Source organism: Rhinoderma darwinii, chromosome 5 (genome assembly GCF_050947455.1).
Source record: "Rhinoderma darwinii isolate aRhiDar2 chromosome 5, aRhiDar2.hap1, whole genome shotgun sequence".
Classification (NCBI taxonomy): Eukaryota; Metazoa; Chordata; class Amphibia; order Anura; family Rhinodermatidae; genus Rhinoderma; species Rhinoderma darwinii.
Genome location: NC_134691.1, coordinates 214,066,864 through 214,078,957, shown reverse-complemented (window position 1 = coordinate 214,078,957; position 12,094 = coordinate 214,066,864). Strand labels below are relative to the sequence as shown.

The following is a 12,094-nucleotide window of genomic DNA, read 5'->3' as shown; positions in this document are numbered from 1 at the left end:
AATGGACCTACCTGTGTACACTAGGTGGATGTGATGGAATGTACTGTCGTCCCTACATTTCAAGAAGAAGTAAGAATTGCAGTTGCAACAAACCCTTGCTTGCCTACAAAGAGAGCAGCAATTTGGATTTGTTACTATGTTACCTGGAAGAATAACAAACTGTGCAAGGATGGAGGTTGTAGGAGCAAAGAGAAGTTGTCTGTAAAGTTGGTGGATGCCTATTTTCCATTTTGCAGTCCCTTGTCTCCCTCTTGTGGCCTCCTGGAGGCAAATAAATGTGCAAAAAAAAGACAGCCTGGCGGCCGGCTGTTGCAGTGTTGCCCTCTCAGGCAACACTGAGTGACTGACTGAGCCTCACAGTCTTATATAAAGTTCAGACGGAACTTTGCACGTGTCATAGTGGAGCCCTCAGGATTCCAGAGCCAGCTTTCTGACATCATAATGGGGCCTGCCTCAGAGATAAAAGCCTGGGCCCAGGCAGTGTTGTTCAGTGCTGCTCAGCAGGCAGCACAGGACTGGATTAAAGCTGATACAAGGTGTGAAGGAACAAGGGGTGGCTGTGGGCATGCACTTGCTGCCGCTGCCAGTGTTTATCTGCATGGCAGGAGGGCATTTGGGCGTTGCCAGGAAGGCGTTTTTATGTAGATTCCTCCTCTTTCAGCACTGCATTGTGGTGCAAGCAAAAGAAGCAAATCCTGTCTGGCTTCCTCTCCGGCCTTTATTCACCTCCCGCTTAGTAGCTGTAAATGTGTGTGAGCCTGCAGGGCCCCATGGAATTGCCTAGGAGTAGGCTGAATCGCTGCAAGGGGTGAACAGCAGTATGGGACAGGCTCGGGCAAGGCAAGGGCCGCTCGGCCCTTGGCCTTAGAGCATTGGCAGTTTACTGTCTGAAGCTCTATGCTGCTATAAGGGGAAGACCACGGAGAACAAGAAGGCGATCGACTGAGTTCCCAGACAGGGATACAGATAATATGGCTTCTTATGGCCGAATCCGATTCCTGGAGCGTGGACAAAATTTTGTGAAGAACGGCATCCGAATTGATATTGGAGAAAATTATCGGGAGGAGTTCGGATTGAAACATCTGGCTACAGAGATCCTGTTTGGACTTCTTCTGGTAGAAAAGAATGACATTCTCTGCCTACAACATCCGGCAAAAGACTATTATATCCTGGTCTTGGAGACAACAGCTGCCTGCCAGAACTTCTACCAGACTCTGAAATTGAAAGAGGGGAGTCCAGAGCTGGAAGGACTTAAATTCACCTTGCTGTACTCCTATGGTGAAGCGTATGTGACTGTCTTCATGTACAATCCGTATGTCACCATGGACAATATTGCTCGGTTCCTGCTGCGGTATTGTACGGACATTAAAAATGGCCAGAAGGTGATGGACGAAGTTGGCCTATGGACAGGCAAATACAAATTTTTGGTGAAGTTTGGAGCAGACCCAGATGGGATTGGGGGAGTTCACCACCCGCCTTCCAATTTCACCATTGGCCGTGACAGAGGCTATCTGTTCTACAACAATATGCCCTCCTATTGTAGGAAATGTAGGAAGTTTGGGCACAAGCCAGATGGATGCAAAGCAGAGGCGGCTGACACACGCTTCTGCAGTCACTGTGGGAAACTTGGCCACAATAGAGACGAGTGTCAGGAGGAGATCACATGTAATCTGTGTGGTGGGAAGAGACACACGTTCAAAGATTGCCCAGATAGGGTAAAGACTTGGGCGCAGGTTGCAGCGTCAGCTCAACAACAACCTGGACTGACTATTCTATCCAAGGAGCCTGCTGCTGGGCCATCTGTTGCTGGCCTCATACGGAAGGTGGCCCCAGTATCAGAGGGAAAAAAGAACCTATCCGTTATCCTGAGTCCTTCCGTAATGGTGGCAGGTCCTGTAGCAGTTACAGAGTCCGATGTCCCATCCGAGGCCAAGGGTCTGCCATCTAGCGGTTCTCGTGTGACTGATGTCCGCTCTCCCGGTCTTCCTGATGGCCAAGAGGATGACTGGGGTGAAGTGATGGAGCTGGAGGAGAAAAGAAAAAGGAAAAAGGTTGAGTCGGCTGAGTCTAGTAGTGTCAAGTCGAAAAAGACTATGAAGGCAAAATTAAAAGACGTACAGCCAGTGCTGGCAATGGAGACACCGCAACCAGTATCGGCAATTGAGATGTCTCAACCTATCCAGCCCACCATGGATATCCAGGAGTTCGCAACTCCAAGCCTGGGGGATATACTTCCTGAACTTTCTGATTCTGATGGGTCATCATGAAGTCTGAATGATGTCCTGTCTGAAGTTGCTCTCGCTGAATGTGAGGAGTGTGAGGAGCTCTGCCAGAAGGGCTGCCTTTTTTTCGTTTTTGAGCACATTGAACTTTGATATTGTTTTTCTGCAAGAATGTGATATAGATCACAGTATGGACTATAAAGAGCTGAGAGACAGTTGGCCTCACGGACAATCGGTTTGGTCAGGCGAAAATTCAAATAAGTCAACAGGAGTAGGTGTTTTATTGAAAGGGCAGAATTGCCGAATTATTTCCTTTGTTGAACTTATCCCCGGGAGGGCGCTTTTAGTTATTGTTGACTATAATGGGAGTGAAGTGAAACTCCTCAATGTGTATGCCTCACCTGATACTAATGAAAGGTCAGAATTGATTGAAGATATCCAGCCATTTATTGCCGGCTCAACATCGCTTGTAGTAGCAGGTGATCTCAATTGTGCACTCGAAAGTGAAGATCGAACTGGAGGTGCTGCAAGAAGAGTAGATAAAACCGTGCAACAGTGGAAAAATTTCATTTGCGATTTTGAATTGTCTGATGTATGGAGGAGTCTGAAGAGGTCTGAACCAGGTTATACCTGGGAGAACATTACAGTCAAGTCCAGACTGGATTATGTACTCACATCGAAAAATATGAAGCCAGTGGACATTAAGATTGAAGACAATATCTTCTCTGACCATAAAATGCTCAGTGCAACTATTCATATCCCTGCAAATGAAAGAGGAAGAGGAGTATGGAGATTAAATACCAGCTTTCTGGAAGACAAAGTGATGCAGGAGGAATTCATTGTAGCCTACAAAAAATGGGCAACTGCTAAAGGAAAATTTCCATCAATCCTAGAATGGTGGGACAATACTAAAGAGAAGATCAAGAACTTCTTCTTAGATTATGGGATTAAAAGAGCCCGAGAGAAGAAAAGGTGGTACAAGAGACTCAACACAAAATTACAGACTTACCTGAGTTTGAAGAACGCTGGTGTTGATGTCGCTGACCTGGTGGGAAAAATTAAAAAAGAAATTAAAGAGGTCATCCATCAAAAAGGACAAGAAGTGATCTTTAATACTAAAGTGCAACAGTTGGAAAATAACGAGAAATGTTCACGCTTCTTTTTCAAGAAAAGTATGGAACAGAAAAATATCATGACCAATATCGCTGGTCAAACCAGCAAAGAAGGTATGCTTCAAGAGGCCAAGAAATTCTATCAGTCTCTCTTTGACAAAAAGAAGATAGATATGTCTTATGTCTCACACGCCCTAGAAGCGCTAGAACTTAAGCTTGGCCAAGCTGAGAAAGAAGACTTATGCAAGGAACTTACCTTGGGAGAACTCCTGAGTGTAATCAAGAGTTTCGCAAGAGGGAAGGCTCCAGGATCAGATGGTCTATCAGTGGAGTTCTTTTCAACATTCTGGAACACTCTGAAGGAAGACCTGCTGGAGATCTTCAAAGCAGCAATGAAGAGCGAGCTGTTACCTGAGTCATGGAGGAGAGGAATAGTTACTTTGCTGTTCAAGAAAGGAGACAAGACCAGCCTTGAAAATTGGAGGCCAATAACCCTCCTCAATGTCGATTACAAGGTGTTATCCAAAATCTTGGTCAATAGAATTAAGAAACACATCGACAAGGTCATCCACCAAGACCAAGTTTGTGGGGTACCGGGTAGAAGTATCGCAGATAACCTAAATACCATCAGGGACTGCATCTGGTACTCCAAAGACAGAAAGCAAGATTTGGCCGTGTTGTCACTGGACTTTCAGAAGGCCTATGACCGAGTCTCGCACGAGTTTCTGTGGCTTGTGCTGAAGAAAATGAATTTTCCTGAGACCGTGATCAAACAAGTCGCATTACTGTACAAAGAATCCTATAGCCAAGTTACCATTAATGGCTTCTTGTCTGGAAAAGTGGATCTGATGTCTGGGGTAAAACAAGGATGCCCCCTGTCGCCCATCCTCTTCATCTGTGTCCTCGAACCCCTGCTCACGCTGTTGAGGAAAGAGAAGATCATTAGAGGGGTGCCGATTCCAGGAGGAGGTGGGCAGTCAGTGAAAGTAAGTGCCTATATGGACGATGTCAATATTTTATGCTCCAATAAACAATCTGTGAGGAGGGCGCTACTGCTAACAGACTTCTTCTGTCAAGCATCAGGATTCAGATTGAATAAGAATAAGTGCGACTGCTTCACACTGAAGGAATGGAGGGATTTCGACTTACCAGAGGTCAATACCCAGTGCGACAGAATCAAAATTCTTGGTGTCATATTCACGCCCCAGAATGATGGAAAAGAAAGCTGGGAGCTGATAAGTGAAAAGGTGAAGAAGAAGATTGAGTTTTGGAAACTCAGACAGCTAACAATTGAAGGGAAGAACTTGGTCATCAAAGCACTAGTACTACCTCTGCTGTTGTACTTGAGCCAGGTTTTTCTACCAAGCGAAAATCGTCTTAAGGAACTCCAAAGGATATGTTTCCATTTCATCTGGAATTCAAAAATGGAGAAAGTTAGACGAGAGATAATGTACAAGCAGAAGAAGAATGGAGGAAAGGAGATTATCTTCTTTAAACGCTTTCTATATCTGCAGTATTTCTCCTTGTGTTTCAAGAACATCAAGACGAATAAAACCTGGGCCTATTTTCTAAGGTATGCCGCTGGACACGTGTTCAGAAAGAGAAAGTGGATAGAGCTGCCCCTTACAAAGCCTACCCTGCTGCTACCACCTGTGCAGTATGTATGTTTGGAAAGAACCATCCGTGTCTACCAACTGGAAGGTATGGAACAGGAACATCTTAAGAATGCCAGAAAGCTGAGAATGTTGCTGGACAGTCACCAAGAGACAACAAATGTGAGTAACTTCACAACATCAAAGTCTATGGAGCTATGGAGAAACACCAACGCTCCTTACCTATCAAATGTTCTTAAAGACTTGTCTTGGATGATTCTACACGAAAGTCTCCCTACCAGGGCATTTCAGTATAGAAGAGGGCTCGTCTCCACTCCAAGATGCCCAAGAGCTGGGTGTCCTGGAGAAGAAAGCGTCATGCACTTAATGTGGAACTGTGCCTATGCTCAGAAGGTATGGAAAACTGTTGGCATTCTACTGAAATTTACCTGTGAATTAAGGTTCCTGAACCATGAAGTGGTGCTGTATGGAGACTTCAAGCATCCTGTGGGAGAGAAGAAGAGAGTGTTGTGGATTATCTTGAACTGTTTAAAAAATGCCCTATGGAAGGTGCGCAACATCTTACTGTTCAGAAGAGACACCATTTCCGAGAAAGACTGTATAAAGCTGGCCCTAAGTGAAATTTACGTCTTCTATTTGTTGGACAGGAAGAGAGTGGGTCCAAAAGCCTCAAGCTGGTGGAATTTAAGAAGTTGGAACGTCCTGTTGGAAGATGTTTGAACTGAAGCTTTTTTCTGTTTCGCAGATTTTATAAGAAATAGCTGAATAAGAACTAAAAAAATTAAAATGTAAAAAAAAAAAAAAAAAAAAAAAAAAAAAAAAAAAAAAAAAAAAAAAAAAAAAAAAATCTGTTCTTATCAGTTTAATATCTGATACGTCCCCTATCTGGGGACCATATATTAAATGGATTTTTAGAACAGGGAGATGGAAATAGAGCTTGCTCTGTCCACTCCACGCATTGACCTGGTATTGCAGTATTTCCAGGACCGGTGCACCCTTCCCTTATGTGTTGACTAAAATCAGATTCCAAAAGTGTTTTTTCTCTTTGCCATTGTTTCTGTCTTTCTGAAGGGATCTCCCCTTTTAATCCCATTATTTCAACACCTGTTGGACAATGCATTTGTACAGTCATGTGTGATAATGAGCTCATTTATTAAATGCAATTAATGAATACATTGCCACCTCTTGTTGTGTGTGTGTGTGTGTGTGTCTTCTGTGTTTCTGTGTTTCCGGCATTTCACATTGGAACAGCTCATTCACCTTCCTTGTCTTCTCTCCGCCCTCCCTCCCTCCCTCCTAGGTAAGTTAAAGAGCTGCACCTGAGCCAGCCACTGATTGATGCAGCACCACAGTCAAATAGTGGAGTGGAGTGGAGTAGGGGAACAGCAAACAGCCATTAAAGCAGCCAGCCGCCTACCCGCCACAATGGACCTACCTGTGTACACTAGGTGGATGTGATGGAATGTACTGTCGTCCCTACATTTCAAGAAGAAGTAAGAATTGCAGTTGCAACAAACCCTTGCTTGCCTACAAAGAGAGCAGCAATTTGGATTTGTTACTATGTTACCTGGAAGAATAACAAACTGTGCAAGGATGGAGGTTGTAGGAGCAAAGAGAAGTTGTCTGTAAAGTTGGTGGATGCCTATTTTCCATTTTGCAGTCCCTTGTCTCCCTCTTGTGGCCTCCTGGAGGCAAATAAATGTGCAAAAAAAAGACAGCCTGGCGGCCGGCTGTTGCAGTGTTGCCCTCTCAGGCAACACTGAGTGACTGACTGAGCCTCACAGTCTTATATAAAGTTCAGACGGAACTTTGCACGTGTCATAGTGGAGCCCTCAGGATTCCAGAGCCAGCTTTCTGACATCATAATGGGGCCTGCCTCAGAGATAAAAGCCTGGGCCCAGGCAGTGTTGTTCAGTGCTGCTCAGCAGGCAGCACAGGACTGGATTAAAGCTGATACAAGGTGTGAAGGAACAAGGGGTGGCTGTGGGCATGCACTTGCTGCCGCTGCCAGTGTTTATCTGCATGGCAGGAGGGCATTTGGGCGTTGCCAGGAAGGCGTTTTTATGTAGATTCCTCCTCTTTCAGCACTGCATTGTGGTGCAAGCAAAAGAAGCAAATCCTGTCTGGCTTCCTCTCCGGCCTTTATTCACCTCCCGCTTAGTAGCTGTAAATGTGTGTGAGCCTGCAGGGCCCCATGGAATTGCCTAGGAGTAGGCTGAATCGCTGCAAGGGGTGAACAGCAGTATGGGACAGGCTCGGGCAAGGCAAGGGCCGCTCGGGTTATCGCTTCTCGGCCTTTTGGCTAAGATCAAGTGTAGTATCTGTTCTTATCAGTCCTTGTAAGGATAGATAGCTCGGAGAACCACTGGGGGCTATAAACACTAGCTTAGCGATCCAAGAGCGTTCCAGACGAAGCCGGCGACGAACTGCGGAGAAGAACCAGCGAAGACGACGATCCAGAAGGGAGAAGCCGCCATCGAGGAAGAAGCTCCGGGAGATCGCTGCCGGGAAGAAGAAGGAGAACTTCGGAGAAGAGCCGCTGCTGAAGGGGATCTTCGAAGAAGCTCGGCCGCAGAAGAAGAAGCTCGACGAGGAACCGCTGCGGAAGAAATTTCGTGGAAGAACCTCGGCCAGCAAGGAGAAGATTTGCATAGCTCCGCCCCCTTCGGGAAAGAGCTATCGAAGATCCTCCCCAAGCGACAGGAACAGCTGGAAGAAGCCATGGCCTCAACCAGCAACCCTGCCACCCAGAAGGAGAAGGCTGATGGACCAGGTGAGCCGGCCCAGGCCAGGACATCTCCTCCTGAAGCCTCCTCAAGCGGACAGGCCACCAGGAAGCCGAACCAGGCTGCTCCAACCCTGGAGCCCTGGATGAAGCAGACGGTGGCCCTGAAGCTGAAGGAGGTGGACGGGAGAGTGCCGGACATGACGGAAGAAGTGTTCTGCCAGAAGATGCTCCTGGACCAGGGCTTCGCTAAGCCGGAGACCATCAGCATCCAGGCCTTCATGACCGGGATGTTCTTCGTGACCTTCGCTTCGATCAACATCTGCAGAAGGTACTGGGAGATGGTGAAAGCGGCGAGGCCTGAATCCCCTTTCTCTCGCTTTGTGGGCAACTGCCCTGTCCAAAGAGAGGAAAGGCGGGTGACGGTCTCAATGCGGAACCCACACACCCCCGGCAAAGACATCACCACGCTCCTGAAGCGGTTCTGCACAGTGGTGAGGGAACCCACCCACATCCTGAACGGACTCGGCTTCTGGACTGGCAAGTGGTCGGTAATCGTCCGACTCAACAAGGATTCAAGCGCGGAAGACGGCCTCCAGCACCTGCCCCAGTCATTCTCGCTGGGCAACTCCTACGGCCTCATCTACTACCCGGACATGCCGCAGATCTGCAGGAGATGCAGCAAGAAGGGTCATTCGATGAAGGACTGCAAGGAGGACGCCTGCAAGAACTGCCGGGTAACAGGACACGAGACCAAAGACTGCCCGAAACGGACAATGTGCAACCTCTGCGGACAAGCAGCCCACTCTTACAAGGACTGCCCGAAGAGGGATCGATCCTGGGCAACTGTAGCAGCGAAAGCTCCAGCCAGAGGGAACCCCGCCCCAGCCAGAGCTCCAGCGGCACAGAAGACCGGGAAAAAGAAGGATGGTAAGAAGACGACAGTCCCTCCCCCCCCTCTCCCGGCCCTCCCTCGCCCTACCCTTCCCACCCTCCCTCGCCCGGCCCTCCCCACCCCCCCGTCCCCTACCCCTGTCACCCCCACTGAGGCTCTCACCTTCTCCTACCCACCCATCTCAGTGGTCCTGTCACCTGCACCTCTCCCAACCCAGCCTCCCTTCTCCCCAGCTCCAGCAGCACTAACATCTTCCTCTCCAGCTGCTGGAGTCCTCTCCCTGGAGGATTTTCCCCCTCTTGTCTCCTCAGGTGCCATCCAGAGGAAGAGAAAGGTGAGGGACAGCCCAGCGGCTGAGTCCTCAAAGCGACAAGTCGTGGAAATCTGCGAAGATTCCCTTGCGCAGCAGGAGGAAATGGAGCAGATGGTGGAGGAACTCGTGTCTGAACCTGAGGTCATCGACTTCACAACAGACATCCAGGTGGCTACAATCCTGGAACAATTTTTGTCAGAGGGCCTGCTGGATCTTTCGGACCCACCAAGCGAGGAGGATCCGCCCGACCGGACTGGTAACTAAGGTGTATCGTTTGCACTAACCTTCTTTATTCTCCCCCATGGCTGCTAAACTTAACATCTTTAGCCTCAATGTGAGGAGTGTTAGAGATAGGACTAGATGTCAGATGGTGCTAACTTTTCTTTCCAAGCAGTCGAGTGATATATTTATGCTGCAGGAATGTACTCTCCCCTCTTCCAGGTCATATCATCACCTGGCCAGGCAGTGGACCCATGGCCCGTCCTACTGGTCTGGTGGGGGCGACTGTAAGTCTGCAGGGGTTGCCATCCTGATTAGGGGAAGCGTATTTACTGTTGACTCTGTCCAGGAGCTCGTCTGCGGCCGCTTGTTGGTCGTAGACGGTTCCTGGGCGGGAGAGCCGATTAGGCTCATCAACGTGTACGCTCCCCCTATGAAGGCTGAGCGCCTGGAACTATTCCAGACCCTGCGGACCCAGCTCGCCACCACTAGGGCAGTGGTGATGGCCGGGGACTTCAACTGCCCCATCGAAGAGGATGGACGAAGTTCCGGCACTTCAATCAAGCTGGATGTCAGTTCCAAACTGCTTATCGAGATGGTAACCGAAGCATCCTTGCAGGACGTTGTGGGCTCCATGGGGATCGGCTCTGTGAACTATTCATGGAGCCGACCCGATGGCTCACTTCGTTCTCGGATTGACTTTGTGTTCACCTCCCGGGCAGTCAAGCAGCATGGGCACTCCATGATCCCCTGCTTCTTCTCTGACCACAGGGCCATTCTCTTCCAGGGTGCCATCGGCCACGGTTTTCCTCCCGGCCCTGGCTCCTGGAAGCTGAATTGTGCCCTGCTGGAAAGAGAGGAGGTACTGGCGGAACTTAGAGACGCCTATATTGTTTGGAGGAATGATAAAGTTTTCTTTGACAAAACCTGTGACTGGTGGGAATATGTTAAAGTTGAATTTCGTTGTTTCTTTCAGGCAAAAAGTCGTCAACAGGCGTGTGAGAGGAAGAGAGACTTCAGAGAGATGCAGCGTCAGCTGCGATCCCTGCAAGACCTCCTTCAATGCGGCTGGGACGTCAGGAAGGAGCTGGAGGAAGCCAAAAAGGGCCTGAAAAGGCACTTTGAGGAGGAATCCAAGCGAATTATCTTTCGTTCCAAGGTGGAGAACCTGGAGAAGGGTGAGAAATGTAACTCGTTCTTTTTCAGGAAACTCCATGCCGGCCACACGCCCCTGAAGGAACTCCGAGATGAGACCGGAAACATGCATTCTGGGAAGAAGGAGGTGATGGGAGTCGTCACAGACTACTACCGAAGCCTCTACTCCCGGAAAACCACTGACCCCGAAGCCGCCGATAAATTCCTGTCAGGTATCACTAATCATCTTGATCCTGCAGGTACGGAGGCTATGGACGTACCCCTGACGGTGGAGGAACTGCTCTCTGCCGCTAAATCCTTCAGACCCGGCAGGACCCCGGGCAGTGATGGTCTCCCAGCAGAGCTCTATGTAGCGCTGGGGGACTTGATCTGTCCGGACCTGCTGGAGCTCTATGAGGAGATGGTGGTGGAGGGTAGAATGCCACCGTCCTTGAGAGAAGGCATGATCACGATCCTGTATAAGCGGAAGGGGGAGAGATGTGACCTGAAAAACTGGCGTCCCATCTCTCTCCTGAACGTGGACTACAAGATCCTCGCCAAAGTATTGACCAACAGACTGAAGGTTGTCATCGGACAGATCATCGGATCGGACCAAACCTGCGGCATTCCTGGCCGTAGGGTGGCCGACAGTCTTGCCCTGGTGAGGGACACGGTGCATTACATGCAAAGCCGCCGTACACACGCGGCCCTGGTCAGTCTGGATCAGGAGAAGGCTTTTGACCGGGTCTCTCACGAATTCATGGGTAAGGCTCTGCGTAGGCTGCGGCTTGGCAGGTTGTTCTGTTTGTATGTTAACCTGATGTATTGCGACATTTACAGCTCGGTGCTGGTGAACGGCTGGAAGACTGACCCCTTTCCTGTATCGTCGGGGGTTAGACAAGGCTGTCCTCTTTCACCTCTCCTTTTTGTTTGTGTTATAGAGCTCTTCGCAGAGGCTATCCGGCAGAATGGAGAGATCAGAGGGATCACCGCACCAGGTCCAGGACACTTCGAGGTCAAATGCTCGCTGTACATGGACGACGTGACCGTCTTCTGCGCTGACCAGAGTTCGGTGACTGCACTCGTCCAGACCTGTGAGGAGTTCGGACGCGCTTCAGGGGCAAAAGTCAACTGCGGGAAGTCGGAAGCCATGCTCTTCGGAAAGTGGTACCTGCCTTCTCCTGCCTCCTTCCCGTTTACTATCAAGCCGGACTTCATCAAAATTCTGGGAGTCTGGTTCGGTAAGGAAGGTGCAGCCCTAAAGTCGTGGGAAGAACGCTTGGCCAAAGTCAACCAAAGGATCGGACTGTGGAGCCTCAGACAACTCACTATTGAGGGCAAAGCAATGGTCCTGCGTAACGAAGTCTTGCCTGTGCTACAATACACTGCACAGGCATGGCCCCCTCTTGCCACCGTCTCGAGGGCCATTACCAGGACTGTGTTTCGCTTCATCTGGGGCTCGAAAATGGACAGAGTAAAGCGGACTGTTATGTACAAGGAGCCCCGCAAAGGTGGGAAGGGTATACCCGACATTCCCACTCTGCTGCGGATCGCTTTTGTATGTGACTGTGTTCGTAGGACTCTGAGGACAGCAAACGGCTCTGCGGGCAAGGCCATGTCCCGCTACTTCCTCCTTCCCCTCTGGCGAGGTTTTGGCTGGGACAAGTGGGACAGCTCCTTCCCTTACAACTGGCACGCTCCCTGGTTCTACGGAGATGTCGTCCGGTTTGTGAGGGAGCATCAACTGGAGGGTCTTAAGCCCGACTTGTGGAAACCTAAGACGATCCACAAGCACATCAGAGCAAAGGACTCACTGGAGTCTGTTCCAGGGCTTCATGCCGACACGTTGGAGACTGTTTGG

The 12,094-nt window shown here is 49.4% G+C and overlaps 2 pseudogenes; both read left to right on the top strand.

The window, feature by feature from the left end:
- The first annotated feature begins 5,776 nt into the window (after positions 1-5,776).
- LOC142654368 (U2 spliceosomal RNA) lies at positions 5,777-5,947 on the top strand (annotated as a pseudogene).
- A 1,282-nt stretch (positions 5,948-7,229) lies between these two features.
- On the top strand, positions 7,230-7,331 carry LOC142654493 (U2 spliceosomal RNA; annotated as a pseudogene).
- The last annotated feature ends 4,763 nt before the right edge of the window (positions 7,332-12,094 follow it).